General features: G+C 41.3%; 1 long non-coding RNA gene across 1 annotated transcript; it reads right to left on the bottom strand.

The window, feature by feature from the left end:
* Positions 1–5,470: 5,470 nt before the first annotated feature.
* LOC138852953 (uncharacterized) lies at positions 5,471–8,000 on the bottom strand. The gene is made up of 2 exons (XR_011392203.1): positions 7,895–8,000; positions 5,471–6,327 (listed from the first exon to the last, which is right to left on the bottom strand). It is a non-coding gene; the product is annotated as an uncharacterized lncRNA (long non-coding RNA).
* Positions 8,001–8,319: the final 319 nt, after the last annotated feature.

Below are 8,319 nucleotides of genomic sequence, written 5' to 3'. Positions count from 1 at the left end.
GCCAGGGGTCTGTTGGTAATCCCCCTTATGTATGCTGGGAGGCAGTTGAACAGTCTCGGGCCCCTGACACTTATTGTATGGTCTCTTAACGTGCTAGTGACACCCCTGCTTTTCATTGGGGGGATGTTGCATCGTCTGCCAAGTCTTTTGCTTTCGTAGTGAGTGATTTTCGTTTGCAAGTTCGGTACTAGTCCCTCTAGGATTTTCCAGGTGTATATAATCATGTATCTTTCCGGCCTGCGTTCCAGGGAATACAGGTTTAGGAACCTCAAGCGCTTCCAGTAATTTAGGTGTTTTATCTCCGTTATGCGTGCCATGAAGGTTCTCTGTACATATTCTAGGTCAGCAATTTCACCTGCCTTGAAAGGTGCTGTTAGTGTGCAGCAATATTCCAGCCTAGATAGAACAAGTGACCTGAAGAGTGTCATCATGGGCTTGGCCTCCCTAGTTTTGAAGGTTCTCATTATCCATCCTGTCATTTTTCTAGCAGATGCGATTGGTACAATGTTATGGTCCTTGAAGGTGAGATCCTCCGACATGATCACTCCCAGGTCTTTGACGTTGGTGTTTCGCTCTATTTTGTGGCCAGAATTTTTTTGTACTCTGATGAAGATTTAATTTCCTCGTGTTTACCATATCTGAGTCATTGAAATTTCTCATCGTTGAACTTCATATTGTTTTCTGCAGCCCACTGAAAGATTTGGTTGATGTCCGCCTGGAGCCTTGCAGTGTCTGCAGTGGAAGACACTGTCATGCAGATTCGGGTGTCATCTGCAAAGGAAGACACGGTGCTGTGGCTGACATCCTTGTCTATGTCAGATATGAGGATGAGGAACAAGATGGGAGCGAGTACTGTGCCTTGTGGAACAGAGCTTTTCACCGTAGCTGCCTCGGACTTTACTCTGTTGACGACTACTCTCTGTGTTCTGTTAGTGAGGAAATTATAGATCCATCGACCGACTTTTCCTGTTATTCCTTTAGCACACATTTTGTGCGCTATTATGCCATGGTCACACTTGTCGAAGGCTTTTGCAAAGCCTGTATATATTACATCTGCATTCTTTTTGTCTTCTAGTGCATTTAGGACCTTGTTGTAGTGATCCAATAGTTGAGACAGACAGGAGCGACCTGTTCTAAACCCATGTTGCCCTGGGTTGTGTAACTGATGGGTTTCTAGATGGGTGGTGATCTTGCTTCTTAGGACCCTTTCAAAGATTTTTATGATATGGGATGTTAGTGCTATCGGTCTGTAGTTCTTTGCTGTTGCTTTACTGCCCCCTTTGTGGAGTGGGGCTATGTCTGTTGTTTTTAGTAACTGTGGGACGACCCCCGTGTCCATGCTCCCTCTCCATAGGATGGAAAAGGCTCGTGATAGGGGCTTCTTGCAGTTCTTGATGAACACGGAGTTCCATGAGTCTGCCCCTGGGGCAGAGTGCATGGGCATGTCATTTATCGCCTGTTCGAAGTCATTTGGCGTCAGGATAACATCGGATAGGCTTGTGTTAACCAAATTCTATGGCTCTCTCATAAAAAATTCATTTTGATCTTCGACTCTCAGTCTGGTTAGTGGCTTGCTAAAAACTGAGTCATATTGGGACTTGAGTAGCTCACTCATTTCCTTGCTGTCATCTGTGAAGGACCCATCTTGTTTAAGTAGGGGCCCAATACTGGACGTTGTTCTCGACTTTGATTTGGCATAGGAGAAGAAATACTTTGGGTTTCTTTCGATTTCATTTATGGCTTTTAGTTCTTCCCACGATTCCTGACTCCTATAAGATTTCTTTAGCTTAAGTTCGATGCTTGCTATTTCTCTGGCCAGTGTCTCCCTACGCATTTCAGATATATTGACCTCTTTTAGCTGCTCTGTTATTTTTTTCCATCACCTGTAAAGGGAGCGCCTGTCTCTTTCTATACATCTACTCCTCCTTTTTCTTAGAGGAATAAGCCTTGTGCATACATCGAGTGCCACCAAGTTAATCAGTTCTAGGCATAAGTTGGGGTCTGTGTATGTCTGTGGGCTTAGTATATCTTCCCAGCTTATATCGGTTAGGACTTGGTTTACTTGGTCCCACTTTATGTTTTTGTTATTGAAGTTGAATTTGGTGAATGCTCCCTCGTGACTAATCTCATTATGTCGGTCTGGGGCTCCACGCATACATATCTGAACCTCAATTATGTTGTGATCTGAGTATATTGTTTTTGATATGGTGACATTTCTTATCAGATCATCATTGTTAGTGAAGATGAGGTCTAGTGTATTCTCCAGTCTAGTAGGCTCTATTATTTGCTGGTTTAAATTGAATTTTGTGTAGAGATTTAAAAGCTCGTGTGAGTGGGAGTTTTCATCAGAGCTGCCTCCTGGTGTTATTACTGCAACAATATTATTTGCTATTTTCCTCCATTTTAGGTGCCTTAAGTTGAAATCCCCCAAGAGCAAGATCTTGGGTGCAGGAGCTGGAAGATTTTCCAGACAGTGGTCAAGTTTTAACAGCTGTTCCTGGAATTGCTGGGATGTTGCATCCGGAGGCTTGTAGACTACCACAATGACTAGGTTTTGGTTCTCGACCTTTACTGCTAAAACTTCCACTGCATCATTTGAGGCATTAAGCAGTTCTGTGCAAACAAGTGACTCTGCAATGTACAGGCCCCCCCCCCTTTTGCCTGTCCACTCTGTTACATCTGTATAGCTTGTAACCTGGGATCCATATTTCGTTGTCCAAGTGATCCTTTATGTGGGTCTCAGTGAAAGCCACGGACATTGCCTTTGCCTCTGCAAGCAGTCCACGGATGAAAGTTATTTTGTTGTTTGTTGCTGGCTTTAGACCCTGTATATTTGCAAAGAAGAATGTCATCGGACTGGTGGTATTGTTGGTACTGGGGGGGGATTTTTTTTCCGGCATTAGTATCTGTATCTGTTGGTTTGGAGTGGAGGCCATCGACTGTGGTTCCACTCCAGGAATGACTGGATTTGGTGTACGATTTCTGCCATTTCCTGCCAGTTTTTTTTCTTTCCTGGCACTAAAAGACCTCTCCCTCTTGAGTGGCTGTGGCTACCCAGGTTTTCCCATGGCCTGGATGTTTTGTATCTTTTTGTCCCCTTTAGATGGTGTGCCTGGCAATTTAAGTTATAGCACAGTCTTTCCTGTACTGAAGAGGTACACATTTCAGGGTGAAAAAGCTTACAGGAAGGGAGTTTGCATTTTCCTGTTGTCATATGGGCATGGCATTTTCTAGGGTGGTCATAGTTGCACGTTGTTGCGAATAAGAAATTTTTTAAAGAACTTCAGAATGTGGCCTGTTACCATTTATTTCTTATGCAACAAGATTTTTTGGATCTGAGTTATTTAAAGGTATTTTAGAGTCTAGGGGAAATAATTTCAACTGGGAAACTCCATAGAATAATATTCAGATTTATTAAAGTATTTAAATACAATACTTTATCTTCTCTTTGTAGTTAATGTAACTTAATACTTTGTACAATAAATTTCCTATATACATTTAGTTCAAAATCATGGAAATGTCACATTAATAAGGAAGTTTAATTATTCTTCCTGTATTTAAGTCTTCAATAACATTTATGTCTTTGTCTTAACAAGACTGTAAACTCAAAATACAAAAGGTACAAGATTTAACAAGACCTTTGAATCTGGCCGTAAAGTATCTCTTTGGATTACTAAACTTTTTTTTTTTTATTATTATGACACTGGCCGATTCCCACCAAGGCAGGGTGGCCCGAAAAAGAAAAACTTTCACCATCATTCACTCCATCACTGTCTTGCCAGAAGGGTGCTTTACACTACAGTTTTTAAACTGCAACATTAACACCCCTCCTTCAGAGTGCAGGCACTGTACTTCCCATCTCCAGGACTCAAGTCCGGCCTGCCGGTTTCCCTGAACCCCTTCATAAATGTTACATTGCTCACACTCCAACAGCACATCAAGTATTAAAAACCATTTGTTTCCATTCACTCCTATCAAACACGCTCACGCATGCCTGCTGGAAGTCCAAGCCCCTCGCACACAAAACCTCCTTTACCCCCTCCCTCCAACCTTTCCTAGGCCGACCCCTACCCCGCCTTCCTTCCACTACAGACTGATACACTCTTGAAGTCATTCTGTTTCGCTCCATTCTCTCTACATGTCCGAACCACCTCAACAACCCTTCCTCAGCCCTCTGGACAACAGTTTTGGTAATCCCGCACCTCCTCCTAACTTCCAAACTATGACGTGACGTGTACTTAGCTCTGTGAAGACCTGTTTGTGTGCTCTCTGTGAATCTGAACCAGGATGCCCTCTCTTGAGCAGCTTTACCAGCAGCTGAGAGAAGAACTCAGAGTTGCTAAACTGGAGATACGGCGATTAACGGAGGAGAACAAGAAGATTCGTAGTAATCCTCCTGTTGTGAGTCCCCAGGTTAAGAGGGGAGCTTGGTCAGTGGTCGGGCAACATGGAACCAAGCTGAGGATTAAGAAAACGGTTGGAGAGGCAGAAACAACGAGAAACCAGAAGACTGCCGTGGATACTTCCAACTCATTCTCGGTGCTACCTGACGAATGTGAGTGTTCTACTGGGAATTCCACAACGAGCACCAAGGTAGCATTGGCAGACGTGAGTGAGACATCCCTAGAAACCCCAACGAAGACCATCGAGAACGTCATGATGAATTCTACAAGTGGTGTAATGCTACCTGGCGAATTTGAGTCGACTACTCGGAGCATCACTACGGACGACACCAAGGAAGGTAAAAACATTGTTGTTGTTGGGGATAGTCAGATTAGGTACATGGATAGGGCATTCTGTTTGAAGGATAGGAGTAGGAGGCAGAGAGTGTGTTTTCCTGGGGCTGGGATGAAGGATATTGTTAGCCATCTGGATGACATCATGAGAGGTAATGGGAGCAATCCTATTATCTGTCTCAGTGCTGGAGGCAACGATGTTGGCAGACGTAGGAGTGAGGACCTGATTAGCAGGTATAGGTCAGCAATAGAGATAATTAGGAAGAAGGGTGGGAAACCTGTCATATGTGGCATTTTGCCAAGGAGAGGAGTTGGAAATGAATGGTTGTCCAGAGCAATTGGTGTCAATTGCTGGCTGGACAAATACTGTAAGGAAAATGCGGTAACATTCATTGACAACTGGGACCTCTTCTATGGCAGAAATGACATGTATGCCAGGGATGGGGTTCACTTGTCTAGGTGTGGGGTGGGAGCACTGGCCAATGCAGTGGAGGGAGCTGTTAGGTCTTTAACCCTTTGAGGGTCGACAGGCCCTCTCCGAAACTCGTTCTCAGGGTCGGCCAAATTTAAAAAAAAAAAAAAATTATTTTCTCTTATGAAAAGATAAGAGAATCTTTTCCCGATCATAAAGACACCAAAAGTTTGAAATTTGATAGAAAACTTACGGAATTATGCTCTCGCAAAGTTAGCGGTCTCAGCGATGTTTACGCATCGGCGTTTTTGCCCACTTTGAGCCCCATTTTCGGCCAATTTCACTGTACTAGTCGACAAAAAACATGAATATTTCGCTAGAACTCCATTTTTTCTATCGAATGGGTGCAAGAAACCACCCATTTATGAAATTCAACTATCCAGTACAGTGGTCAGAATTTAGCAATTTTGCCAATTTCACACAAATTTCAAAAGATGCCAATTTCCGAATAGGGTCCAGAATAAACAAGAAAGACATTCCTGGCACTAAAATGACATTTCCTCTTGTCATTAGTCACGTCTCAAGGCCCCTCTTATATTCTTTTGCTTTCCACTTTGAATTTTTATTTTCACAAAAAATATAAGATTTACTGTTATGCAGACTACTGCATTAGTGTAAAAAATGGTATAAATATTATTGGTGCACTTGTGAAAGAATATTAGACTCACCAGTTGACGTGTATTGCACGCTTGGCACGATTTGTTTACTTTTGAAGTTTGGTAAAAATCGAATATTTCTGCTACTTTGAGCTCAATTTCAAGGCACCTTTCATTGTAAAACCAGTCAAAATCATCTCAATTTCTGTAATATGTCTTCCATTCTATAAAATGAGACCAAGAAAACTAGAATACAACAATAAATACCATACGAAAATACACTGCAAAGTCGCTGATTTATTAAAAAAAAATGGTCAAAGTTTTTTTTTTCTCATTATGCACTGTGTGCTGCAGGATTTTTTTTAGACTGTGCACACTGACCACATAGACCCATTCTTTCATATGAAGGCCTACCAGCTTTCTCCCACTAGATTTGAGGCCGCTAGAATTTATGAGTACTAGTACGTCAAAAACCCCTACGCGTAAGACGTACTAGTACGACCAAAACCCTCAAAGGGTTAAACTAGGAATAGTTAGTGGTATGGGTTTTGGCGGGAAAACTGTGAAGTCGCAGGGTAGTAACATGAGTACTAGGAGAACTAGTAATAGGCAAAATGAGGAGGATATTGAAAAGCCAGTGGCACTAATTGACAATGACAGTAATAGGTTTAGTGGAATAACAGAAAGGAGCAGGAAGGGTAAAGAGATAGGAGGGTCATTAAATATTTATTACACAAATAGTCGCAGTGCTAGGAATAAGATGGACGAGTTGAGACTAGTTGCTAGTGCAGGTAACATAGATGTATTTGCCATTACTGAGACGTGGTTTAATTCAAAAAGTCGGGACATGCCTGCAGAATGTCACATTCAGGGTTTTAAATTGTTCCAAGTAGATAGAAGTATCGGGAAGGGGGTGGGGTGGCATTGTATGTCCGAGATCGCTTGAACTGTTGCATAAAAACGGGTATTAAGTCTGAAGTAACACATACAGAGTCTGTTTGGATAGAATTTTCAGAGGGGCATGAAAAATTAATTTTAGGTGTGATATACCGTCCCCCAAATTTAGATAGGGACCAGGGGAGACTACTATGGGAGGAAATTTTTAGGGCCACAAGGCACGATAATGTAGTAATTCTAGGAGACTTTAACTTTAGTCATATTGATTGGAATTTCTTGACTGGGAATTTAGAATCATACGATTTCTTAGAAGTAGTTCAGGATTGTTTTTTGAAGCAGTTTGTGACAGAACCTACAAGGGGTAATAACCTGCTTGACTTAGTTCTGGCAAACAATGAATCCCTTGTTAATAATTTAGAAGTTTCAGAGGAACTGGGTGCTAGCGACCACAAATCAATTACATGTAGAATTGAATGGAAGTATGATAGTAGGGATAACTCAGTAACAGTCCCAGATTTTCGCTTAGCAGATTACGATGGGCTTAGAGAACACTTATCATCTGTTGACTGGGGTAACGAAGAGAGCTATCAATATGACAGTTTTCTGAACACAATACATGCTGCTCAAAGAACGTTTATCCCTTATAAGGAAATTAGATCAAATAGAAATGACCCAAAATGGATGAATAATAGGCTGAAATATCTACTAGGGCATAAGAAAGGAATTTATAGGCGTATCAAAAGAGGCGAGGGTCATCTTATGAATCAGTATATTGACATTAAGAGGGACATTAAAAAGGGGATAAGAAAAGCTAAAAGGGACTATGAAATTAAAGTTGCTAGGGATTCTAAAACTAACCCAAAAAGTTTTTTCCAGGTCTATAGAACAAAAGTCAGAGATAAGATAGGTCCCCTTAAAAATAACTATGGGCATCTTACTGACAAAGAGAATGAAATGTGCTCGATTTTAAATAATTATTTTCTCTCGGTTTTTACACAGGAAGACACTAATAATATTCCGGTAATTAATTTTTATAGTGGATCAGAAGAAGATAAATTATGTAACATCACAGTCACTAGTGAAATGGTTGTGAAGCAGATAGACAGACTGAAGCAAAATAAGTCACCGGGTCCTGATGAGGTTTTTTCAAGGGTTCTAAAGGAATGCAAAATGGAAGTCTGTGAACCATTAACTAATATTTTTAATTTATCTCTTCAAACAGGTGCACTGTCTGATATGTGGAAGATGGCTAATGTAATTCCTATTTTTAAAACAGGGGACAAGTCGTTACCGTCAAATTACCGCCCAATAAGCCTGACCTCAATTGTAGGCAAATTACTAGAGTCAATTATAGCTGAGATTATAAGAAGCCATCTCGATAAGCATAGCTTGATTAATGATACTCAGCATGGATTCACAAGAGGCCGGTCTTGTCTAACTAATTTATTGACTTTCTTCAGTAAAGCTTTTGAGGCTGTTGACCACGATAAAGAATTTGACATTATTTACTTAGATTTTAGTAAGGCATTTGATAGAGTTCCGCACCAAAGACTGTTGAAGAAAGTAGCAGCTCATGGCATTGGGGGAAGGGTGCTCTCGTGGATCGAATCATGGCTCA

The sequence above is a fragment of the Cherax quadricarinatus genome, chromosome 19 (genome assembly GCF_038502225.1).
Source record: "Cherax quadricarinatus isolate ZL_2023a chromosome 19, ASM3850222v1, whole genome shotgun sequence".
NCBI lineage: Eukaryota > Metazoa > Arthropoda > Malacostraca > Decapoda > Parastacidae > Cherax > Cherax quadricarinatus.
The sequence above is the reverse complement of the archived record's forward strand: the minus strand, read 5'-3'. Positions and strand labels throughout refer to the sequence as shown.